The 27,691-nt window shown below is 41.1% G+C and overlaps 1 long non-coding RNA gene across 1 annotated transcript; it reads left to right on the forward strand.

The window, feature by feature from the left end:
- The first annotated feature begins 1,978 nt into the window (after positions 1 to 1,978).
- LOC123480149 (uncharacterized) lies at positions 1,979 to 21,406 on the forward strand. Its single transcript, XR_006656034.2, has 4 exons — positions 1,979 to 2,045; positions 4,354 to 4,421; positions 6,362 to 6,507; positions 21,155 to 21,406. It is a non-coding gene; the product is annotated as an uncharacterized lncRNA (long non-coding RNA).
- The last annotated feature ends 6,285 nt before the right edge of the window (positions 21,407 to 27,691 follow it).

Genomic DNA, 27,691 nt, shown 5'->3' on the forward strand with positions numbered 1-27,691 from the left:
CTCACCTGGTCATTTTAGAAAGGGTGACCTGGGACAAGCCCATTCTACATCCGCTTCCCATAGTTCACTATTAATAGTGTTCTCTTTCTCATTAATATCCCAGAGTAGACACTACATCCTACAGTCCTCTTGGTCAAAAACCAAATTAGGCTAACTGCAATGTGATATCCTGCACTGGATGTTGGGACATAAAGGGAACATTGGTGGGAAAACTCATGAAATCTTAATAAAGTCTAGAGTTTAGCTAAAAGTGAGGCATCAATGCTAATAAGTTAATTTTGACAAAAGCACCACAGTAACGGAAGGTGTTGGCATCAAGTGAAACTGGGTGAAGGATATACAGGAAATACCTGCATTAACTTTGCAACTTCTCTATAGATTAAAAATGAAAAGTGTTGTCTTTGCCCTATGAAGAAGAGAGAGCTATTGAAGAGGGTTGAGCATGGTGGCGTGGCAAGGAGGAGGAGAGCCATCAGATCTGGCTCGGTCACTCTGGCTGCAGCTGGGGAATGACCGGAGTGGAGTCCAAGTGGCTGCCATTGCATCGGGATGTCTTTCTCATTGGGTCAGGAAGAGATGATGCTACCTTGGACCAGGAGATAAAGAGACATGGTTGATTCAGGGCTATTCTGATGGTGGATGAGAGAGGAATTTTGGGTGGATTGCATATGGAGGTGAGAGAGAGGAAGAAGTCAAGGATGACCCCTAGGTTTCTGCATATTGGTCATGTGACTCAGAATCTCAGCAGACCACACATGCACGACCTTGAGCTGTGAGCAGGCCATCTGAGGGGGACAGGAGGTAGATGTACTCCTAATACGGAGCTGGGGGCAGGGGTGAGTACAGCAATCAAGTCCCTGTCATGATTGACAAGAGCAGCCAGATAGCACCTCAATTTTAGCACCATCAGAATAACAGGTGGCTTATTAAGATACCATATCAGGTTCCTCAGAGCTAGGCACAAGCTTGGACACAAAGTGAGGGCCCAAAGGAATCAAATTAAAATTCTATTCCTCAAGTGAGAATGCAAAATCACAGCAGAATTTGACACAATTTGATCGTGAGTCCTGATCCATTAAGTTCTTCCAAGAGCCCCAAATTAAGGAGCAGTCTAGACCTGCACCTCTAGCATGAAGTGGGGCACACATACCAGGAGCAGGAGGCATGAACAGAGGCACAGCCTGGTGGCTGAGAGACTCTGGGGCCCCCAGACCTCTAGGAAAAGACCCCAGAACACTGTCTGGTACATAGCTGATACTCAGCATCAGTAGAAGGAAAGAAGGACTGAATGGAACATTCTTAGCAGCAAGCCCCTCACCTATGAAATCAGACTAATAATGAATAACTGATAGGACTACACAAGGCCAAATTAGACTAAGGTGGGTGGTTCAAGGCCAGCCTCATGGAACACAGTAAAGAGATAGTAGCCACTATGAGGAAGGGGCACAAGCTCTTGTCAATTGTCTATGTCGTTCACATGTATTTCTCTACAGTGGCTGGCACGTTTCCCTCAGTTAGCAATCTAATTAGATATCAGCACTTTCAAGCATGGGCTCTGAGGATTTCAGTCCTGTGGACAAGGCCTTAGGTGTGTCATTCACCACTTGCCATTGTGTCTCAGGCACAGCATGACATGCTTAATAAATACCTGACATGTAATTTGTTTATTTAGTTCCTTCCTGCAACCTCAGACTGTCTCTCTTCAGTCCTCAGGAAAGTGACCTTGACAGGCTTTTTTTTCCCACTGGGCTATGTTTGAAGTAAGTGGAAAGCACTGGGTGTCTCTGTCCCCACATGGAATTCACTTACTTCAATGTCATGGTTCATCAGTGACCAAAATGTGCCTCATAAGGGTCACAGCTTTCCCCCAGCACAGCGAATGAATTAATTGCCCTCTGGGTGGGTTGTGCAAGAGGAAGAGCCTGCCTGTTCCAGGAATAGCCACATCCAGGAGAAGCAGCAGCAGCTGTGGGTGGCTCTCAGGGCTTGGGCTTCGACAGTCAGGAAGATGCAGGCAGCAATTCTGAGGCTGGTCTTAGAGCCAGGTAAGCTCCAGAAGGGGAAGCCCGGTGGATGGAAAGGGCCATGATTGTTGCTACCAGTAGGAATATGAGTTGGGCTTCTTGGGAGCTGGAACCCTGCTTAATTTACCTGTCAAATAGCCTGATAGATTCACCCATAGAGCTTTTTAATAGAAGATAAAGCTCTTCACTCTGTGAGGCTTTCCCCTGCACTGGGGAACCTATCCATCACTTGCCCAGATCGATGCGGCTAATTCAGGGCCCTTCAGCCCCACCCCATTGAGTGCTTTATCTCTACTGTGTGAATATAATTATTTGGAGTGAAACTTAAAGATTGCCCATTGTGTGCTCCGTCTGTTTTCCGATGAAGGCTCCAAGGAGCCAAGTTGACAGTCGCCTCTGGACGGTGACCTGCTGGCATGCCCAGTGGTGGGAGCCTGGCACGCCACTGTCACAGGTGCCCAGGCTCAGAAACCCAGAGGGCAGGGGAGCAGGGAGAGCTCACGCAGGTGGCATGCTCAGGCACGCCATGATTTCTCACTGTTTTTATTTGTTGCCTGACAGCTAATGACAGGGCTGTGCTTTCCTTCTGAGAGTAACGCTGCCGGCCACCCCACCCCCCGCAAATATTCCCAGAGGAGGAAAATCGCCATGGGCGCTATTATGCTACTTGTATTTACTCACATTTCCTTAGGTAGATGCATAAGGAAGTAAATAAATAGAGTGGGCAGGATGTCATAAGGTGACGCATAACAGCAGGGATAAATGACAGGAAAGGCTGCAGGGACTCGGAAACATGTAAAGGCACTATTTTAGAAAGACTGGTTGATCTAGTCCCTCGTTGGGAAGCCCAGAGGACCCAAATGCAGTAACACCCCAGCAGCGACAAGCACATGTAGAGCCCAGATCTGGGTTTCTTATCCCAGTCTTCAATAAAAACACAGGCTCCTTAGAGAAAGGCTGATTTGAGGGTTGGGGTAGGGAACACACAAGATAAGTCTGGAGCATCTTTTCGTCGTGCTGGAGACTCAGGAAGGGTTAAATATTCCAACACACACTCATAGGCTCACAATGATGCAGGGACACAGGAGCCAACTGAAGGAGCTCCTGACGCTGAAGCTGGAACAAGTTGAACAAAAATAAGTAACATAGAATTGGGTTATAGGCCAGAGCATAAAACACATATCGAGGAGCCCACACTGATGTAAATGCATGACTGAATAAATTAATAAATAATAGGTAGGCTGATTGATAGTGACAGAGAGAGAGAGACTCCCATGCAGAATTCCAAATAATGTAGCCAATATTCCGTCCATAAGGAGACAGAGCCTAGCTCTCCAGTCCTTTAGTGTGAGTGGAGCATGGTGACTCCTGAAGAACAGCAGTTTGAAAAGCAGGGAGGGGGGGAAAAAGAGTGATTTTACATTTGAGAAACCTGGCAAGCACGACCTCAACCACGTGATAAAGGTCAACACAAGACACTATAAATCATGTTGATAACGTGTATCCTTGGTATGACGTGATGAAAATGGAACTTCACCTCTGAGGTTTTCATCCCCAAAGCGCATTCCTCCAGCCCGATCGTGAGAAAAACAGGCAGATACCAAGTGAGAGACGTTCTACAAAATCCCTGCCCCGTCAGTACACCTCAAAATTGTCAAGATCATCAAAAAATAAGTGAAAAACTCTCCTAGCCAAGAGGAGCCTAAGGAGACATGACGACTGAATGTCACACAGTGTTCTGGAGGGGATTCTGGGGCAGAAAAAGAGCTGAAAGTAAAAATTCCAAAGTCTGAATGAAGCATGGACTTCAACGAATAATTATGTATCAACATTGGTTAGTTAGTTGTGACAAACGGGTCATACTAATACAAGGTGTGAACACCAGAGGAAATTGGGTACGAGGTGTGTGGGAACACTGGCCTTGCAACTTTTCTGTAAATATAAAACTATACAAAATAAAATGGTCATTGTGCTGAAAAAGAGCAGTTGGGGTAAACCTCAGTTAGGCATTCATAGTAAGCAAAGACTTAAAGAGTAAGAGAGGTGGTCACGTGGCTATCTCAATAACTGGCTGTATAAATGGAGCAGCCTTGCATGCCCAAGGAAGAGCAGAGACCAGGGGTGGTCGGAGGTGGGGGGAGTTGGAGGGGTAGCAACAGAGGAGGTCAGAGAGGACTGAGGGTGGGGGGGGGGGCTCACCTATGTATATGACCTGCAAGATACACAGACGTATGGGCCATTGTAAAGTCTCCGCTTTTTACTGAGTAAGATGAGTGACCAGTGGAAGGTTTGGAGCAGAGGAACATAATCTGCCTTCTTTCTTTTAAAGAATCGCTCTGGCCCATGTGACTGTGAGGGCAGGTGCGGAGCAGCAGGCTGCTGCAGCCATTCGTTCAGGTGAGTCACGGTGGCTGGGGCGGGTTTCACAGTGGAGGCGATGAGAAGCAGTGATATTCTGAGTAGACTTTGGAATCGGAGACACGTTTTCTATCAGAATAGAGGAGGGCTAACAAGAAGGGAATCAAGGTTAATTCAAGAAATCTGTTACACTCTGTGTTATGTGTTTGTGGCTTAACTTACAGCAAAGAAGGTTCTGGGACTTGCCCTATTTCCTGAATCCATAACATCGAAGCCCACTGACAACCTGCTGGCTGTTGCATTTCCTCCACTGTCCCACCTCGTGTTTGAGTTCTCCTGCGTTTGGTTGGTCTCTGGGCTCTCTCCTGGTTGGCTCTCTCCCTGTCCTACCATGAATCCATCCAGCTCACAACTGCAGCACCACCGCCAGTGGGCTGAAGCCAACCTTCCCACAAAGAACAAACCACTGGGGGGCAAGGAGATCTTACTAATGCAAAATTATTCATTTTCTAGGAATGAAAGCCCCATCATTCACAAAGCCTATTTTCTGCAAAGTGTCTCCAAATAAAACAACAATTTGATGTTATATTGTAAAATGCAAAAATTCATGTACGTGCAATATTAGTAAACTGCATTGAGCACGCAGTTGAGGTTAATAACATCCATCCTTGTCCCAGTCACCATGATCGTAAATTCTCCCTTATGATGACTATTATTATTATATTAGCAATGGAACTGATAGTCTTTGTTACTATTTTTATAAAATAAATTAAAATGTAAAAAACACTTTCTCACACAAATGAACACTGCTATAAGCACAAAAATGAAGACGTCGCTGAAACTGAGCCACGGATATAAATGTGGCACCACTGTATTATAGTTAAAGTTGTTCACTGACCACTGAGAAGTGTACGCCTGAATCTGACCTATGGAAGGGATGGGAGGCATCAGTGTGACATGTCAAAATGTAGCAGTTACACAAAAGGAAGTTGTATAAAAGCTGACGATCACTTGTACAAAACACCGGTGAGAAGGTTATTTTTGAAAATGGCAGGTGATTCCAAGCTCCCTGCCTGGGCGTATTTGCTTCCTTTTGGTGCTCCTCACAAACTACTAGAAAAAACTCATGCTTCCCAAAGGCACTTTTGAGACTGATCACATTAACACAAAGAAATTAATTTAAGTTGTTTGATCTAAATGTAACTTTTATATTTTGGAAATGTAAGTAATAAAGCCTCGTTCTAAATTATTATAAAGATTAAGCGATTTAAATCATTTAGAACTGTGTCTGGTACATATTCAATAAATGGTGACTATTATCAATAACAATTATTACTTGTGAAATTTAAAGCATCTTAAGATTCCAAAGAACACTTTCAAAACATACTGCATAGACAAATCAATCCCCTTCTAAGACTTTTTTTAAAAAATAGTAAAAAGACCGTCCTTCATATAAACTACTTTCGCTTGTTTGGCTGCATAAGGACATGGGCTGGGTCCATCATCGTCACAGAAAGAGCAATATATATGAGAGACAAATGTAAATATGGCCGTCATCCCGTGATTTCAGGCATTCTCTTTGCTTGTTTCCATATACCATGCTTTAGTGTCAGAGAGCAGCTCCCAGCTTGCCTCTGACACCAAATTTGCATAAACCATCTTTATCAGATCATATACTCCACTTACTAATTGTTCGCCATAATATTAAGTTTAATGACTGCACACCAAGTCAAGTCACCTAACATATCTGTATTCCATTTAACACCCCATTGTCTCTGCCATGCAGAACGAGGATCTAAAGAAGAGAGCAAATCAGCCCATACATCCGAGCTGCCAGCCCAAACACAGAGGCAGCACCAGGCAGGAGGGAAGGCAGCATATTACTCACAGCCTATAGCAATCAATGCAAATCTATGCCACAGTAAGAAGGTGTTTTAAGTCCAATAATAGACATCCTGTGATTGATGAATCTTTCACAGCTCTTTTCTAGGTAGCTGCTTCATGCAGGCATGCTAGCACAGGGGGCGGGTGCTTCAGCAAGTCGCCGACCCCAACGTGTCATGCCCTGCCTCCAGCAGGTTAAACAGGGAGCTAGTCGTACGGATGTGACCTGGAAGATACACAGGTGAGTCAGAACACCTGAAGGCCGTTGTGAAGTCATGCAGGTTGTGATCAGACAAATTCCATCAGCTTATTAAAAAACACCAACCAAGTGACAAATGGAGAACTACTTGGAGGCTGATTCTGTGGTTGTTTCTGTCCTGCCTCGGACATAGTTGTGTAGAAACTCTTCCCCAGGGGCCGCAGATCAGTGCTAAGGCAAGGCCTTGTCAAGAACTTCACCTTATGTAGCCTTGGATGATGTCGTAACCACGTCCCTGGCAGGCTGTTTTCTTTTAAATGACTGTTGTTTGTATATACATTTATTTGGGAGTTTTCCTGGGCTGTAGATGGCAAAAAAAAAGTTGGTACAGCCACTTTGAAAAACAAATTTAAAAAATGCATATATTCCTCAAGCCTCAGAAATTTCAATTCTTGCTATTTATCTGAAAGAAAATCTAGCATAAGCTCACCCAGAAACATGGACATGGTTGTTCATTAGAGTATTGTTTATACTTTAAGCCTGATAGTAACAAAAATTTGGAAACAATCTAAATGCTCGCAGGGGAGAATGAATAGATAAAATTGTGGTATAATTACACCATAGAATACTAGGCTGCAGGTAAAAGAATCAGGCTGTATTTATCAACATAGATGCCAAAAACATCATGCTGAATGAGAAATAGTCAAGTTTCAGTGTGTACAGTCCATACCAAATAATTATTTGTATAAACTTTAAAATGATATATTAAATAATATTTATAGGTTGGTCAACATGCAGAATCAGGGGTGTCCAATCTATGGCCATCTCTGGGCCACACTGGAAGAATAAGAGTTGTCTTGGACCACATATTAAATACATTGTGACATGTAATCACAAAAAAGAAAATCTCATAATGTTTCTAGTAAATTTATGATTTTGTGTTAGGCCATGTTCTCAGCCATCCTGGGCTGCATACTGCCCGTGGGTTGGACACCCCTGATAGGTGCCTGGTTGAAGGTGAATTCTAAGGATATGCATTAGGTGCCAATACACAGGAAGGGGGTGGAACTGGGGAAAAGTCACAGAGGGGACAACAATAGTCATCAAGTGATGATTTTGACATAATAACATTATGCTAGTAACAGGGCACCCAACTGATGGAGTCAATCCAACTAACTCTGTGTACCTGAGGTCCAGCATGGCCACTAAATGTTAATGAATGTCTTGTGAAGAGTGTGGCTTTAAGGACAAAAGCTGTGCAAGGACCTGAGGCTCTGCCTGGGTTATCCCAACCCTCTTGCCTCCTGTGCCTGCTTCAGTCTGACCTCTGAAAAGGGAGCTGGTGGCTCAGACCTCCGATATGATTCAAGCATTGGCCTCTCTGTGATACTAGCCAATGAGAACCCATTCCATGGACAGTTGGGTTATGTGGTCATTTGCATACTGCAAACACATCCAAAAAGTCTACTTAACTGCCTAACCTGCCAACACTGAAGAGGCCTCAATGACTACTACAGTGGATCTACTTACTGCCTACCAACCCAACACGCTCTCATGCCTTGTAATGCCCTGCCCTTTTGTGGAGGGAAGGAAGGAAGGAAGGAAGGAAGGAAGGAAGGAAGGAAGGAAGGAAGGAAGGAAGGAAGGAAGGGAGGAAGGAGATGTGCTTCAATTCTTCAATTTGTTTTAATTAACCTAATACAAGAAATAATTTTTCTAAAAATGAGTACAGGGAGTTAGCAACTGGCTCTACTCACCTTTTCAGCAATGCAGACTTAATGCAGCTGACATTCATGTTGAAATAATTGGAGTGTAAATTACTTTCAAATATTTCTTTCTTAAAATAAAGAAGAGTCTGTCCTTCCTATTTGAACGTGACATTAATTGTTTTTATCCATAAGACAGTGTGGTGAAATGACTTTATAACACTTCGTATAGTTTTGTCTCAATGTGTTTTTAACAGTTATGCTCTAAAAATGTGTTTAATTCTAGGCCCCTTAATGGAAATTTGATTCCAAAATAAATTTGTAAAGTAGAACAGTATTGACTGAAAATACTCATGGAGGAATCTCCATAGAAAAGACAGGGAACTCAGAAAAGTAACCACTGGGCTGTAGCTTCTGGGTGTGTTTGTTTGGTTTTGGCTTGGCTTGGTTTTGGGTGACTCTGCCATTTTACTTCACACTGTAGGTGACACTCCAGTTGGGTTTGCTCAGCTCCATGTGGCTCTAATGCAGAAGCATCTCCTTGTAGCTAGAAGGTCACTTCTGAAAGCCCGCCTCCCTGCCAGTCATCTACTCGAGCTGGCCTGCTTTCTTTTAACCATCCTATGACTCCCAACTTAGTGGGCTATTTCTGAAAATGAAGTAAGTTATTTTAAGTTACTTTATTCCTGAAGTAAGTTCATTCTTAATAGTCTCTGATAATCTCGGTAGAAAAGGAGAATTAAGGCAGGCAGAGATGGAAGGCAAAGGTATGACTGGCCTTAGGACACATAATCTACGGCTTTTTGTGGGAAGATGAGTGGTCTCTTAAAAACCAGAGTGGAACATCTTCAGCAAGTCAAAACATCTGAGAAATGGTGAAGTTAGCTGTGATCATTAAAAGTAATAATTATACCTGGCTGGTGTAGCTCAGTGGATTGAGCATGGGCTGTGAACCAAAGGGTCGCCAGCTCAATTCCCAGTCAGGGCACATGCCTGGGTTGCAGGCCAGATCCCCAGTGGGGGCCACGTGAGAGGCAGCCACACATTGATGTTTCTCTCCCTCTGTTTCTCCCTCCCTTCCCCTCTCTCTAAAAATAAATAAATAAAATCTTTTTAAAAAAGTAATAATTATAATGATACCTATTCAATCATTAGTTTTGAATGATAATCTAAATAATGAAGTACTATTGAAATTAATATTAATTCAATTGCCTTTCAGAGTCATCAATTACATTTCAGCAAAAAGAAGAGGTATAGGAGCATTTTAGGATGAAAGTATAAAGAAAGAAGAGCTTAGGGTATAAAACTTCTCCCAAATTTTGCTCCATGCAGTCTACTTAAAATAGCTTGATGGAGTCTGCAATATTCTTTATTCTTCTTGAGTTGTATTCAGGTAACTTACTCTCATTGATCGTCAGTAAACACACACAGGTGTATTTGAATAACCTAAAATGGTTTTGACACAGAATCAGGAACTCCCTGCTCATTCCCAGGTAGGCCCTCAAAATTGAAAGCTTCCTGAGTTGGGTCATAACTTGCATTTAATCTTCTTCAAACAAATAAATGGCTATAATTCTGTCTTACAGAACTTTCCCATCTGCCACAGCTAAGATAGGCATATTATTAAATAATGTTAATTTTTGTTAATGCATTAATTATCAACAAAATTTCATAGTTTTAATAAAGGTTCCTTTAAATCATTGAATGCATATAATCCATACCTTTTAAGAAGGCTGGCCGGTAGGGACCAAAGGCGTTTTGTTGTGCACTATAGACAAGTCAGGAGAGGCGAAGTCCTCATGTAATAGAGGAGCAAAGGATTTGCAGACCTCCAGAAATATATGAGAGCAGGGTATTTAAGGGGAGCTGGGTGCTTTGTGGAAAGAAGATGAAAAGGGACCAGAGGAAATTGGCAGAATAAAAAAGAAGAGGCCAATCCCTAAACTTTTCTAAGTTCTCCATTGTTTATGCGGTAGCCCACCCTTCTGCTTTTCCTCATCTTCAGTAGATTCTACACTGACTAATGCTTGGATTTATCTTATCAGAGTGGGGAGGACATGGGCAAACAGTTTCAAGGGGAAGTCTGACATCTGGGTCGCCTACAGTTTATTTCAATAGTTTCAGCCACATCCTATGTACGGTACTAAGCTTATACTCCAAAAGATATGTAAAAGCCCATTAATAACTAAGTACCATTATCTTTGCATTGCCCAAATAGCACCTTACACATATGCATTCAACAAATATACTTTGCATACGTACTCTTTAAGGAAAATTTAGCTAGCCCTTTAAAGGATCCAGTGTCGAATCTGGTATTTATCTTGTCTTTGAAAGGAACTCAGCGCAGTAAGAACAGTAAGACCTGGATATTGTGAACTATAATCCAGGGTGAAGAGTGAGAAATACTTGCTAAAACAGAAGGTTAAAGCACTTGCTCCAGGGGAAAGAAGAGTGAATATGTGAAGGGGTTAGAACTTCAGCTGAACCTGAGACGAAATTTAAAATCAACTAAAATAAGTGAGTCAGATGTGTCCAAATAGCGAAATGTGATCCACAACCCAGAATGGGATGGTGCTGATGTTACTGAGGTAAAGGATTGCAACCCCTGCAAGACTCTTAGTCCAAAGAAGAAGATTTGGGTGGTAGAATAAATCTATAATGCAATCCATACTTCCCCTTCCCCACCCTAGGAACCAAATGTGACATAAAGACTAGCAGGAAGAAAACCCTTATAATTGGAAGATGTTAAATTTAATGTATAGTGTAGACTCTTTGACATTTTAGCTTTCCTAAGGAATGGGGCAGGGGGTTGGGGGTAATCAAATTGTTGCTAAACTATTCATGAGTTCATCTTGATCTCTCCCCTTAAAAAGAGAATCACTGAGCCAAGGTCAGCCACACTGTATCTTACAGAGCTGCAGACCCCCTGGGACCCAGTTACCTCATTCTCATTAAAAATACTCACTCTCTGTGCTCATCTGAAACATGATGTCTTCTCTTTCCAAAACCACGACATTGCCCCTCAAGAGTAGGGGTTAAAATGGAGAACAGGGGTTTGGAGAAGTGAAAGCTAGTAATTTTGCCCCAAAGATATACAGGCTGATAATTCTATTAAGAAATATACTTTTTAACTCTATAATTTGAATTATGAAATAATAGGAAGACTTAGATTGCCCCCAAATGCACAAACTCTAATTGAAAATATAGTTGCGATGGGGGGAAAGCAGATGTTTAAAGAGAATATTATTCTAGCCCCATACCCAACGGTGTGAGCATTTAGATTTCTTTACTGCAGCTTAATCGGGTGCAGTTTAGAGAAGTGTTCCCCTAACAAGCCCCAAGCCCTAACCTCCAACACATCCAACTACAAGTTAAACCTAATTACTGAATATTAATGAAGTTATTGTAGGAGGAGCTAATGAGTTTTCACACATTGCCTTATTCAAAGCCGTCTGGATTTCAACAGAACTCTGCCATCTGTCATGATACCAAATATGACTGATCATTAGATAAAGAAATGATTGAGGAACTCATCCAATTAAATCTTTCTGGGCTTCCCACATTGCAAGAGCCAAGCCAAGCCAAGCCAATGTTAGTTTGCCACTGTCTCTAACTTCCCATTGTTCTCCTTGCTACTACATTCCTGATAACTGCTTGTCCCCTTATCTTGTTAGATCTCATATTTCGTGGCAGCCAAGCACCCTGAACTGCAATTAGAGACATTTCAGGTCATTCGGAAGTGCCGCACATCGTGCAAATTGCAGATACACTTGAACTGATAACCGAGCCCTGGCTTGCTTCCCCCCAAACACACACATTCACACACATATCAGCACACACAAAGATTGTAATTATGCACTACATTCAATAAAATAAGCGAGCTGGGTCAACAAAATTTAAGTCTCTTATCTGTCTGGATGGAATTCAGAAATAAGTGAAACAATAAAGGATAAGCTTGGACCATGGGAATATCTTGCCTTGAGACTTCATATGAGGTCACCACTTCCACTGAATTACAGCTGATGTCAAGCCATGGGCCTCTTCCTAGGACACTCCTCAACTCCGCCACTCTGACATTGCTGAGAACATTTTTCATGATACTCTACAAAGGGTTCTCTGTGAGGAATCACTAGAGAATTTTTTCTCTAATTTTAGATTCCAACAACAGTTGCGTTTCTTATCAGTTACTAGTTTTTTTATCTTACGCACGTTGTGAGTTGTGGAATCGATCATGTTTCCCTTCTGGTATTTATGGCTATAAAGCCCAGCCCGGACAAGTCCAAAACCCCTATCTTCCAGGACTCACCTCGGGCCCAGGGATAGGGTGAGGCGGGGGGCACCTGGAGCACAAGAACCAAGGAATCACTCAGGATGCCCAACCGGCCTCCCTCCAGCCCTGGCCCTGCAGGGCCTGGCGTCATGCAGCATGGGGCTAATGTAACCTTTAGTTCACCTCACTTCTAATCAGTTAATCATCTCCTCACTTACATGTATTTTTATCTTGTCTGTGGTTTTCATACAGTATGTCTATCTTTAGTCTGAAGAGTGTAAGTAGATAAATAGTCTAAAACCTAATACTGAACGAAATTGCTCCCAAAAATGTACTTGCTATACTGTCTGAACTCTCAGAGAGGATCATGTGTCTGCCACTGGTACTTGTACAACATTTGAGGTTGGTGCTCCTCGGGTAGGGTTTAGCTGACAAAGAAAAGAGACTGAAAACAGTTATGTTTAATCAAGCAGGCTCTAGAAGCAGTCTGCTGGGCTCAACTTCCAGCTCTGCCATTTAACAGCTGTGAGGCCAGAGGCAGGTGACCTAACCTCTCTATGCAACTGGACAACCTGGAAGAAATGAATCAATTCCTAGAAACATCAAACCCACCCAGACTAAGTTATGAAGAAATGACATATATGAACAGATCAATTACTAGTAAGAGGATTGAATCCATAATCAAAACCATCATTTAAAAAAAAAAGTCTAGGGCCAAATGGCTTCACTAGCAAATGCTATCAAACATTTAAAGAAGACCTAATACCAATACTTTTCAAACTTGTGCAAAAAATTTAAGAGAAGGAAGTACTCCCAAACTCATTTTATGAAGCCTGCATTATCCTGATACCAAGGCAGACAAGGACACTACAAGAAAAGAAAATTAAAGTCCAGTATCCCTGATAAACATAGAAGCAACATCCTCAACAAAATATTAGCAAACTTCATTAAACAACACATAGGATCATACAACATAACCTAGTGGAATTTCTTCCAGAGATGCAAGAATGATTCAACATCTGCAAAGCAATAGAAGTGTATGCCACATTAAAAAAAAAAAAAAAAAGAAAGGATAAAAATCACATGATCATCTCAAGACATGTAGAAAAAGCACTTGATGAAATTCAGCATCCTTTCATGATAAAAACTCTCAACAAGCTTGATACAGAGTGAACGGTCTCAACACAATAAAGGCAATATATGACAAGCACACAGCTCACATCACACTTAATAATGAAATACTGAAAGCTTTTTCTCTAAGATCAGGAGCAAGACAAGGATGTGCACTCTCAACACTTTCATTCAGCATCGTAAGGGAAGTCCTGGCTAGAGCACTAAGGGAAAAAATTTAAAAACCCACAAGTAAAAGTCATCCAAATCAAAAAGGCAGAAGAGAGGACTCTCTATTTGCAGATGAATATGTGTGTGTGTGTGTGTGTATCCCTAAAGATTTTGTAAAAAACTGTAGGAACTAATAAACACATTTAGCAAAGTGGCAGGATATAAAATCAATGTACAAAAAGTAGTTGTCTTTCTATATACCAGCAACAAACTATCAGAAAAAGAAATTTCAAAACAATCCCATTTACGATTGCATCAAAAAGAATAAAATACCTAGGAATACATTTAACCAAGAAGGTGGAAGATCTGTATACTGAAAACAATAAAACGCTAATGAAAGAGATTGAAGAAGACACAAATAAATAGAAAGCTATTCCATAGTCATAGATTGGAAGAGTTAATATTGTTACAATGTCCACACTACCCAAAGCAATCTACATATTTAATACATCCCTGTCAAAATTCTAATGGCATTATTCACAAAAGTAGAAAGAAACACTTCTAAAATTCATATGAAACCACAAAAACCATGAATAGCCAAAGGAATTTGGGAAAGAACAAAGCTGGAGGCATTAATTACACTTCTTGATTTCAAAGTATATTACTTTGTATATACTTTGTATATACAAAGTATATATTATATTCAAAGTTTTTAAATCAGAATAGTATGATACTGGCATAAAAACAGACACAAGGTCAACAGTACATAGTAGAGATTCCAGAAATAAACCCATGTATATATGGCCAATTAATTTACAACAAAGTAGCCAAGAATATACAAGGGGGAAAGGAAAGTCTCTTTAATAAATGGTGTTGAAAAAACTGGATAGTCACAGGCAAAAGAATGAAATTGACCTGCTATTTTACACTATAGGCAAAAATAAACTCAAAATGAATTAAAGGCATGACCATAAGTTTTAAAACGTTAAAACTCCAAGAAGAAAATATAGGAGTAAGCTCCTTGGCATTGGTCTTGGCAAAAATCTCTTCAACACCAAAATTATGGGCAACAAAAGGAAAACTAAGCAGGCGGGATTACATCAAACTAAAAAGCTTCTGCAGAGCAAAAAATGATAAACAAAATGAAAAGGCAACCTACAGTCTGGAAAAATACTTGCAAACCACATATCCAATAAGAAGTAAATATCCAGAATAATACAAGGAACTCATTCAACTCAACAGCAAAAACAAACAAACAAAACCAAACAAAAAACCAAATAACCCAAATTTAAAGTGTACAGACAAATCAAGCAGCTATTTTTCCAAAGAAAAATGGCCACAGATGGCCGACAGGTACAGGAAAAGGTGCTCAGCACCACGGTCACCAGGGACATTCACATCAAAACCACAACACAGTGTCACCTCCACCTGTCAGGAAGTTTATTATCAAAAACACAAGAGAGAGCAAATGCTGGTGAGGAGGCTGGTGGAAATATAAATGGGTGCAGCCGCTATGGTAAACAGAGTGGAGGTCCCACGTGAAGTTACAAAGAGAGCTACTATATTGCCAAGCAACCTCACTTCTGGGTTATTATCCAAAACAAAGTCATTATCTTGAAGATACAGTTATAGTTCCACATTTGCTGCCGCGTTATCTGATATAGCCAATGTATGGAAATAGCCTAAGTGTCTGTCAATGGATTAATAAATGAAGAAAATGTGACATTTTCTGGAAAGCATTATGTTAAGTGAAATAAGCCAGACAGAGAAAGACGAACATGTATGGTATCACTTATATGTGAAATCTTAAAAAAAAAAAAAAGAAGAAGAACAAAAAAGGTCACCCTCACAGGAACAAAGCATAGAAAAGCAGTGTGGTTGCCAGGGGCTGGGAAGGGACAGAAAGAGTTTAGTAAAAAAGGTACAAACTTTCAGGTGTGAAATGAATAAGCTCTGAGGATTGAATGCATAACAAGGTAACAATGATAGATAAATAATACTGTATTATGCAATTGAAATTTCCCAAAAGAACTTACATGTTCTTACACACAAAAAGAAGGTTAACACACAAGATAATGGATGTTAGTTAACGAGGGGAATTCTTTCATAATATGTATGTATATTAAATCAACATACATAAAGCAACAGCCATCTGCAATCTAGAAAGAATTACTGTCTCCAGATTTAAAATTGCAATGTAGGTAGTGAAACCTTAGTCCATTAAAGCAGAAGACATGCCCCAGAGATTATTCAATAACCAAGAGTTAAGAAAAAAGATATGAAAATGATGACAGACAAGACAGCAGACACGTGAAAGGTATGTAGGACCACGGCATGCACACAACAACAGTTTCATAAGGAGCAAGATAAGAGGTAATACTAAAAATGCTATAAGAAAATTCCTCTGAACTGAACACAGTTTGAGGTTTCAGGGCAAAGGGGCCCTCGATTGCCAGACAAAATGAATGGAAAAAGACATATATTCTTAATGATATATTTTTACTTCACCAATAAAGGAAATAACATTCTGCAAAAACACAGAAAGGATAATAAAGAGGTTTTCTACAAAGGACAAATTATTTGTTTTTATATTAAAATTCTTTTCATAACACACAAAATAAATGACAGAAAGCAATGAAACAATGTCCCCAGAGTTCAGAAGAGAAATGGCCATGAAACAAGAAATTTATAGTGAGATGAGAGAAGAGAAACAGCAAGATATTATGAAACATGGAAAGTCTCGGAAGGTACTTGAACTATAAATGCATTTTCTAGGGAAAAATTATAACCTTAAATAATAAAAAGAAATGCAAATACAAAACCTTAGGCATTGTGCTAATTTGTTAGGGCTGCCATAGACTTTCTGATTCAAACAACAGAAGTTTATTTTCACACAATTCTGGAGGCTAGAAGTCCAAGACCGAAATGTTGGCAGAGCTGGTTTCTTCTGAGACCTCACTCTCCTTATCTTATAGATGGCTGTGTTATCTCTGCGTCCTCACTTGGTCTTCCCTCTGTGCACATCTGAGTCCAATCTCCTTTCAAATGCACCAGTCATACTGGATGTCAGCCCACCCTAATGACCTCACTTTAACTTGATTATCTCTGTAAAGACCTTATCTCCAAATACGGTTACATTGGAGCTGCTGGGGATGGGGAGTTAGGATTTCAACATATGAACTTGGGACACAATTCAGCCAATTCAGGCATAAGCAACTATACACAGGAGAAAAGTTTAAGATTGCCAGTTCAGTCTCGAACACATTTGTAAAGAACATTTACATTTGAACATGTGACTCAAAATCTAGGAAACTCCAAGAGATTAATAATAATGTAAACACGTATCAGGTTATCAAAAAATATTTTAAAATGCCAAACAGAGGACTTTATTGGTGCTTTTGTTTTTAGACTTCCAAGCCACAGATAATTCTTACACAACAGAAACCATTCCAGGTTACAGCATTAATTGGAAAGCTACAAACTCCATTCAATGCAACGAGCATTAGCCTGGTCCATATAAGTGGCCCAGACGGTGCTCCCCTGCCCCTTCCCAATGGCGGGCAATGTGATTTGGGAGTCACAAACCCCAGGCCTGGCCATTGGGAGTATAGGGTCTTTATGGTCACAGGGATTGGTTAGAAAAGTTTAGATGATCCATCAAGGCCAATCAGGCATTCTGAGGAGGAGGGGCTGGGGAGGACTTTACTATAATTTTAGGAAAAAAGAAAAGGCACTCTGTCTTGACATCCAACATGTTAAGGCAGATTAAAGCCTGGAATTAGCTGTCCAGAGCTAGGACATAATCTGTAGAGTCCAGTGCAAAATAAAAATTACGAGGAATTTCATCATAATTACTGGTACAAGTTGAATTGTGTCCCCCAAATTAATATATTTCAGTCCTAACCCCTAGGGGATCAGAATGGGATCTTATATGGAAATAGGGTCATCACGATATAATTAGTTGAGATGAGGTCATCTGGGTGGACCCTGATTCAGTATGACTGGTGTCCTTACAAAAAGGGGAAACTTGGACACAGAGACACAGAACATCATGTGAACATAAAAACAGATCATGGTGATGTGTCTGCAAGCCAAGGAACACCAAGGATTGCCAGCAAACCAGCAGAAGCTAAGGAGGAGGCCTGGAACAGATCCTCCCTGACAGCCTCAGAAGGAACCAACCCTGCCAACATCTTGATCTTGGACAGGAGTTCAGTTCTAGCTTCCAGCACTATGAGAGAGTCAATTGTCATTGTTCAAGCCACTCAGTTTGTGGGACTTTGCAATGGCAAACTAATGCAATGATAAGAGAGCATTCAACCAAGCACTGGGCCCTTCTGAGCATGGGACCCTTGGTCATGACAGAGTTCACACACCCTGCCTGCCAATGCCCATGCCACCAGGTGGAGAGAGATGGCCTGAGGATGAAAGTTTCACAGAAGGAAAGCACACCAGAGGGAGGGGCAATGGGAGAGCAAGAGAAACTCTTGAAGTTGGGGTTAAGCCTTAAATCTAGTGTGTAACTTCAGGTCTCTGCAAAGGAGATGCCAAGGTGTGTCAGACATGAAGACTTGTCTTTGTGGAACAGCCTGTGAAGGGGCGGTGGGGAGAGCACAGGAGAAAGCAGGAAGAGCCTCAGTCTGCACTGCTGGTCTGACACTTGAAAGCAGGGAGGGAAGTAAAGAGAATTAGGAAGAGATCAGGTTGCAGAGCAGCTCCCAAAAATCCTCCTGGACAAGCTGATGAAACGACCCAGAGCAAAGAAATCAAAGGAATCCTACAAGGGGAAGAATGGATCAGCTCTCATCCACCTGCCCTGCTCAGTCATTGGCTGGGAGCAGTGGGAGGAGATGGTGGCCAGAGCCTGAACACTGTGGTAGATCCAGAATGGCAGCAACTGGGGGGTGTCTGTTAGCCACACTGGGTCTGCCAGATCCTCTTAAAGATCCAAGTACTACAACTCTATGGCCACCAGCATCCACTCCTCACATTGCATATACCCACTTCCCCACACATTCAGGTTACAGCTGTAATTTCTACAACCTCTCCTCCTGAGGACAAACAGGAGACATCAGTGGGATAAACGCAGCCCCATGTCTGCAACTAGCATTGGGGCCACACCTAGTGTTCATTCTCTCCCTCTTCCACTCTCTTTAAAGCCCCCCTCATCCTCAGCTACCATCTCAGTCCTTGGCTGAGAATGGCGGAGGGAGAGGGTGCCTGCAGCATGAATGCAGAGGTGGAATCCAGGGTAGCAGTGGCTGAGGCTGTCTGCCAGTTACTCTTTGCAGAAAGTCCTCTCAATGAAAGGACTGAAGTTCTGCTCAGTCACAACTAGATCAACCTCTGTATCTCTGTCCATATCCAAATACGTAACATTTCATCACACACACGTAGGATTTATTCCAAGAATCCAAAGATCTGATCACATTAGAAGACATTTTAGAAGAATTCACCAAATTGCCATGTTGGAGGTGGGGAAATACACAAGGAAACTGAAAGATAGCAATAGTTTTAGCATTGTTTGGTGCTTTTCTACATATTTAAAAATGTCAATATGCAATTTTTTTTCAAGTGCATGAAAAAAGATTTAACAGTTATTTTGAAAAAGAATTAAGAGACTTCTCTGCTGATCCTTGGCATCTAGAAATAATGCTTTCAGAACCTACTTATGATTACAATCTGAACGATCTTAAGAGTTTTGGCCAGTCAGATCGATCACGTCTCCCAGGGCTGCACACCTGCCTCAGCTCTGTAGTAACTCACCAGTTAAGGATAAGGTGGAACATTTGTCTGAGCAAGGATGGAAAGAGACATCATAGTATCAAGAGTAGTCACGTACTTCGAATAGCCAGGAACTCCAGAATCCAGGACAATATTGCCTTTACATAGACCATACAAATCATTTATAAATTTAATTTAGTGTTCTAGGGCTCAGCAAACTTTCCCTTGAGATAAGCTTTTTCCACACACGGCTACTCAAGTGATTTCATGCACACAATCCAACAGGACCTGGAATGATCGACAAGCTGGACACAAGCTGAGCCACAAGAGCAGAGTAGGCACATTTAAAAATAACAATACGGATAAGGCTAATAATGATAATCTCTCTGGTGATGTAAAAGGTCACTGTGACCATCAGACCCTAATGCCAAATATCTCCTGCCTGGCATGATGCTCCCTTAGCCCTTGGGCATTTGGAATTCCAGGGCCCAGCTCCAGGCAGGCGCCAACCCCAGCTTTCACTTGCTTGCCCTCCACGATTGCCAACGGCTCAGGTTGCGAATTTGTTTATATTTAGAAGAACAGGTGTGTGACTCCGTTCTAAATCAAGTCAGTGCCCTGCGGGTGTCCTGTTGATACATTTTGTAGAGGTGGAACAAGTCAATACGGAGAAGGGCACCTACCGGACTTGCTCACAGGGTTGCACCTAGGACGTGGGCACGTATGTCACGGCTGTTGTACACTGCCGCCTCTTCGCAGAAACGTGCAAGTTTCCGTGCTAGTGGCAGTCCCCCCAAGAAAAAGTGTTAGAAGGCCTAGGTTCTAACACAGCCTCATGAGAAGAGGAAGTCATCTCTCCCCTGTGTGACCTGAGGATAGTTTATCATCACTGACCTTCAGTGGGCCCCGACTTTGATACACCAAAATCATTGGGAAACAGATGCCACTGTGGAGGTGAATGCCCTTCCTAAATGCTAAAGTGCTCCACAAACGCAAAGTACCATGATGCGTGTATAAGATCTCTATGAAGTGCGTGCTCTGTCGCTCAGTCCAAATCTATCCATCCATCCATCCATCCTACAAATGCAAACCAGAGGAATGGATGGAAGTGTGTTGTGAGGAAGGTCATACAAGGCAGACACATAATAGGATCCCAGACAGGTACGTCTGCAGCCACCTCTTTCAACTGCCATTCCATTAAGAATGCTGATGAAAACGTGTGTGGGAGAAAGTGGAGACGCTTGCTTATGCGGTAAAGTTAGTCTGCTAACGATTTCAGCTCTGACCCTTGTCTGCTTTCATCTCAGCTGTGTTCAGTGTGCCATGGGACACTGATAGCCTGTGAATCATCTTGGGTCATCTCTAAATGAAGCAGGTACCCATGGAAGGCTTTTCAGTGGGGAAGGCAGAAGGAATTGTGTTTCCATTTCACTTCTGTTTCTACTAGATTAGGGAGGATTCTGTGCTATTAAAACCTATATAAATGATGATAAACTATTATAGAAAAAATAATCCTTACTCCTTAATAAAAAGTTTCCTAACAAGTGAATCTTTCTTCCCATATTATTTATAGTGCATCTTACTAAATATACGAACAAAATCACACAGATACATGCTTTCCCGAGCAGTGGAGACAGCATGAGTACTTGGAATGCACTTAACCATTCTTTTGTCATCTCACCCTGAATTATGTTTATGATCTCCTTAGTTGCTCTGAAATAGAGGCAAGAAGAGGAAAGAATGTCACTCCAAATATACTGACCTAGAAGATACAAGAATCCTGCTATCATAATAATCCAGAGGAAGGGCCGTGTGAAGGCCTCTGGTCCTCCTTCTTATAGGACAGGAATTTCTCCTGCCACATACCTGGTCATGGATGACGCCCAACCTCCACTTGTCCAGCCCTGCTCAGCTTGGAACTGCCTGGGGCACACAGTCCCGGACCCTCCAACACATGGTCCCGGACCCTTGTGTGTGGTCCAACTTCCTGATCCTGCGTTTGAGTGAAGTTCAAACTGCAGATGCTAAGCTACTAGACTCCATAGGAGTCCAAACTTCTCTCCCTCTCATCCTTTCCTTCATTTCGGGGTAAGGAAGTCATTGATGGTTTACCATGGTAGAAGAAAAAATTAAAAAACAAACCTGTTTGTTATTTCCTCAGAAAACATATATCCACCAGGGCAATGACATGAATATAATAATTTGTTAATTTTGAGGGCTTTGTTTTTAAAGAAGTCAAACACATTTTCCTTGCCTATTTCTTTCTTTAAAGTAGAGATATAAAAATTTTAGATTATTTTGAAAGCGGAGGTAATGAAACATGCATTTTTAAGCAGACCATAACAAGCTGAGGAGGACACTAGTGAGGTTGGTGGAAATGGAAGAAAGATGGTAGGGGAAAAGAAGCTGGGCATATTGGAAGTCAACAAAGGGAAAGAGCAGATAACGGAAAGAGATGAGCAGAGACAGAATAACACTTCAAAAGAACGGGGGAGAAAGTGAGAGAGAAGGAGGGAGGAAGGATGGAAGGGTGAAAGGAAGGGTGGAAGGAAGGAAGGAAGGAAGGAAGAGAGGGAGGGAGGAAGGAAGAGAGGAAGGGAGGGAGGGAGAGAGGGAGAAAGGAAGGGTGGAAGGAAGGAAGGAAGGAAGGAAGGAAGGAAGGAAGGAAGGAAGGAAGGAAGGAAGGAAAGAAGGAAGGAAGGAAGGAAGGAAGGGAGGGGTCTGAGGTGAGTGCACCACCCAGAGCTAAATTACTCATTAGCTCACAGGCTGCTTGTGCCCTGTGACTACAGCAGCCACAATAATAATTGTTAATAACATCCTGTGAATGTTTACTATCTCGCAGATACTATTCTAAGTACGTCAGATGGAATCCTCACCATAACTTCATGAGTTCATTTCTATTATTATAATCATAGTCATGACCCTCAGACAGGAGAGACCTGCACTCCACCACTTGTTGTCAATGACGCCAGGGCCAGGATTGCGACCCGGGTAGGCTCCACACCGTGGGCCCACCTGCTTGCAGGCACCTGAGGCTGCCTCTCTTATACTCCATGTTGAGCATTAACCCGTTCCATCATTTGCTGAGATTTCTACTAGCCTTACAGAAATTAAAAGCTGACTGCAAGAGCCCATTTTAAACTTAAAGTTTTTCTTCCATGACATTTCAAAATGTGCTTTAGAAGTTCACAGATGTTTGGCAATTTTCTAGCTGTGTTTCAAGCTCCTTTGATAGTTCCCCAAATTTTAATTGCCTTATTGTTTTGCTGAAAATGATCAGAGTTGCATTAGTCCTTGTTAACCAGGGATTTTAATTAGAACTAGCATTTATTTCTGCTTATGATCAAATTCTTGTTTTATTTATTTATTTTTTAACTTATTATTTTTAAAATTTTTATTGTTATTCAATTACAGTTGTATGCCTTTTCTCCCCATCCCTCCACCCCACCCCAGCTGAACCCACCTCCCTCCCCCTAAATTCTTGTTTTATAATCTAGTTAAGACTAAGTAAAAAATAATAAGAAAATTCTGTAAAAGCTAAGAATACATTTTAGATGTATGTAATAATACAACACTGTGCACATCAATAAATGTTTAATAAATAAATGAAATTGATTAGTTATTGCTTGATAATGACTTTTACCTGCTTCCAGCTCTAGAAGTCCCTTCTAAAATTACTCACCAATGGAAGAATAGTTTCTAAGTGTCATCATCAAGATTTGACATCATCAAAAAAATGTTATTCATGCTCTAGGAGTCTGCTGAAATGAAGCCCATATTCATTCAGAAAAACTGAATTATTTTAAGTACTTTAAACAGAGGTGTGTTAACATAGTAAATTTGTTTAAAGAGATGTTGAGCAAATATGCAATGCAGAGGGAAATGGAGAGGCAAAAATGAGACAGGCCTGATACCCACCGAGCGGGAGGAGCCTGCCATGGACCCTGGACTAGATTGCTCAGCCTCCATCGGCTGCTGAGGTGTTGAAGGTGCTGTTGAGCTTCACAGGGCAAGAATAGAAGGCAACTGAGGGGCTGAGGGGCCCTCTAGATCTAATCTGCATAGACAGTGCCTAACTGAGGTTGTTATATAGCCGAAGTATATACCACTCTTGTGAAGCAGCCTGAAATCTCTTGATGTGTCTTCATAAGGAGCCTACACAAACCAACTCTTGTGGCAAAAAAATAAAAGAAACAGAGGAATTTGGGTAGAGCCATTCTATAATTATCTAAGTATTGAAAGGTAAAAATCGTAAGCGCCGTCCGTTGTTGGTAGGAGTTACATAAATATCTCTTTGTTCTGTCATCTCATCTGTTTGACTTTTTACACTGTCTTTAACATTATCAATGTTATTTTGCTTTAACTCTAACAACCACTTTTCGAAAGTAGTGATTTGCAATGTTTCCTTTGGATTATAAAGGTAATAACATATATTTGGCCCTTAAATGGGTTGTGGAATTAATTATTGAACGAGGGTTGTTAAGTTGTTAGGAAAGAGTTCATTAAAGAACAATGCCGATTGCAAAGGGCCACCCAGACTCCCAGAATATCATAGTAAGTCACTTATGGAGGACAGAGCTGATGTTCACAAGTTTTATTATAGCTCTTACAGATAGCAGTTATTTCAAGGAGATTGCTTTATTCTGATCCCTGCAGTCGATTTTGAGGTCTTTGGCATTTAATTTTATGTATGCATTCAGAAAGAAATGAGATGGCTTGACGGTGACATACATCTCAGGATTTTTCTTTTATTAGACTGAAAAAGCAGGTGCTTCCACTTGCATTACGGAGTGGCCCAAGTTTTATGTTAGGTAAAACAGCGACATTTTGAAAATTAACGAATGTGATCTAAAAGTTCAGCTGCATTACATTAATTTTGATCAAATGCCAAATGTCATCAACAGCCAAGTTAATTCCACTGAGGCTCAAGACGATGGTGTTATATGTAGATGGGACCAGCCAAGTGAATCTTGTCCATCAGCACAGTGGGGAATCTGCCGGGCTCCTGGATTTAAAACCCTCAAAACAACTTACCTCCTTAGAGAGTCTCCTAAGTGCCCTGAGCCTCCTGATGTACAGATTCACACTGAGGTTCCTCATCCGTGGATCTAGAAGAGGGCGTTCCCTCTCCCCTCTTTGGCAGTTCTTAACCTCTGTCTTCAAATAGTTCAAGTCCCTGGGATGGCAAAGGTTCCATAGCACATGAAAGCCATTTAAGAGGAATAATCACCCTCGAAAAGTTAAGTCCAAAAATCACTTTCTCAAGTGAGATAAATATTGACTGGCAATCAGGAAATAGGCAACATTAGTAAGTTTAGATTTACACCAAACCAACCTCAACAACTTGCAATGGCTGTGACCTTTAGTCCTCAAACGTTACCTGGAAGCAGCAAAGACAAAGTTAAAGACACGCAGCCTGAGTGTACAATCTGGCTTTATCATTCAGTAAGTGCAAGATTTTAAAGCAAATCCCTTACCTCATAAAATAAGAATAATAATAGTGCCTATTTCATAGAGTTATTGCAAGGATTAAATGAATTAAAATTTGTAAAGAGCTTACAACGGTGCTTGGCATATACAAAGCACTACATATGCATTTGTTAAAGAAACAAATTCCTTTCTTGGACCAGGAACGTCACTCCCAGCTCTGTGCACAAAACACACACGAGCTCCAACGCTGAAGCAATAAATCCTTCTGAGAGAGAAAATCAGATTCCCAGAGCCTTGTTTTCAGAATCATCACGTTGCTTCCAGACATTGCTGAATTAATCCTTCCAGAACTAAGAAAGAGCTTACGCAAATGAACTCCTTTTATGGAAGCGATGACCGCTCTACAGGAAGATCAAGCTTTTTCCCTGAGCCGACCCAAGAACTCAGCGCCTGCCCGATAGTGATTGCTCTTCTAGACTCACCTGCAATTCGGCACAAAGCAATACTGAATTGATAAGAAACAAACCAAAAATCCTTAAAAGTCTTAAATGAGAACCCATTGAAGAAATAAGACTACATGTAGAGAAATAACCGCCTGTATACAGGTTATGCAACTTCAGAAACTGGGTCTTTCCCTCTGACTGCTTCAGGAAACTCTCAGTGTACGTACTGCTGAATGGGCTTACATTTCCATTCAAATTCCCTAAATGAACACGAACTAAACTATGCAGCTGGCTTTAAAAAATAACCAGTTATGCATGCAAGTCTCACTTAAATTTATGCTACTATGACTTTACTCTGCCAGGCTGGGAGAGAAAGAATGTGATTAAGGTGAGTCTGGGCGAGGGGATAGCTCGAGGTCCCTTGGTGCGGTGGGTGCCCCGTTTGGTCAAAGTGTATAAAGTGGATGTGAAAAGAGGCGAGGGTGGGAATGCTGGACACTTTCAACTCCCACTTTTGGCCCCCAGCATAGCGCCTCCAAGTTTTAAGAACAATCACATTTCTCTGTTAGAGTTTCTTCATGGCAACATGTGTTTGTGCAACAGTCCTTGGACTTGACTCAGTTCAACAAAGTGTCTTCCAGGAGGAAGAGAGAGAGGGAGGGACATTTCCAGTTATTTCCATGTTAAGGCATGGCCTGAAAAAGAAATTGTGAACTTCTACTATTTATATTTTCCCTGTTACCAAAGCAATATATGGTTATTGTACAAAATTAGAAAATTAATAACTATATACACAGAAGAGAATCACACTCACTCTCCAGTTCTCTCACTGAGCTGTATCTAAGTATCCTGGTCTGTATCACTAGCCACTATCCACTCCCCAGGCCTACAAACTCATATACATCTCAAAAAGTCAAATTAGTATCTAAGCATACAGCTTTTTAGCCTCGTTTATGCACTTTCTTAGAAGTATTTTCCTACATCCATATTCGTCATACAGTTTGATTATTTGTCTCTACCATAATTTTTCAAATGATGCAAATAATTTATCTATTCAATTACTTACTAATGGATGTTGTTTCTATTACTTTCTGAAAATAAATAATACATTTATTTGTGGACTTTTATGAACTTGTTATTATTTCCTCATGAAAATTTTCTAGAAGTGAAAATCTTGGATCAAAGTGTATCAGTATTTTAAAGCACTTAATATATAATACTGTGTTTTATCTTTTCTCTAGTTTTTGTTACACTTGAATATTAACCTTTTTCTCCAATATAAAAATATTTTGAGTTTATTAAGTCAATTTTTTTCTGTTTAATCCATAAATTTTACTTTTGTCTGCATTATACCATATCCTGCGCATTTTGGGTTTTTTATTATTTGATTAAAGATTAAGTGGTTTTTCCTCTATTCTTTATATAAAAATAGTGATAAGCACTTTAAATGTAATTTCTCATTCAGCCCTAGCAAATACCACAGATGAGTCCCATTTTACAAATAAGGAAATGGACTCAAATAAGTTCAACGATTTCTAAATTTTAAAGAGCTAGTAGATGGTGAAATCTGGGCTTGACCTCACCACATTTTGCGGGATTGAAGAACTGTGAGCTTCCTTACCTGGAAGCACAAACCTGTGTGCACAGCCCCAGATATGGGGAAGCCCTGTTCTCTCTTCAGGTAGAGAGTAATTTGTCTGTTCTACATAGGGCAATGTTTTCTGCATTATTTGCTTTAATGTGCCCAAGTGATAGCAAGCTTTCATAGAAAATTTAATACCAATTTCTAATATTATTGTTTGAGAAAATGTATCAAGGAGTTTTCTGTTGAAATTTGAATTCTTATGAATGGTACAGGAATGTTTAGAAAGATCACCCTCATTTTGGCCATTCCCTTTGTCTGTAATGCTTTTGTTACATTTTTCACCTGGCTAACTTTCATTGCCTTTCTCTAAACCATTCTCCCCCAAAGATCTTCCTTCCCTGAAATCACCTCTGAACTTTCTACTGTGTTCTTCAAGCACCCTGCATGCTATTCCTGGAAGCTCTACCACAAGACCCTTTGCAAGAGTAAGTTTCTAAATCATAAATAAGGGATTGTTGGGAGCCTTCTGTTTAGAATTGCAGTAAATCTTCATGAGACTTAGCAACTTTTCCATAGAAATGAAGACCTTTCCTCTATGCAAAAAAGCAGCTGTTGTCATTTGGGCTAACAAACAAAATCCTATCAGTTCAGACAAGGGACCAATAACAGTAAAACCCACGAACAGGGCACAGCAGAGACAGACAGCCACTTCCGGGCATGTATAAAGAACAGCATCCCTCATCCAGGGAATGGATCTGGAAAGCCACCTGTCTGTCGAGACAAT

The sequence above is a fragment of the Desmodus rotundus genome, chromosome 2 (assembly GCF_022682495.2).
Source record: "Desmodus rotundus isolate HL8 chromosome 2, HLdesRot8A.1, whole genome shotgun sequence".
Lineage (NCBI taxonomy): Eukaryota > Metazoa > Chordata > Mammalia > Chiroptera > Phyllostomidae > Desmodus > Desmodus rotundus.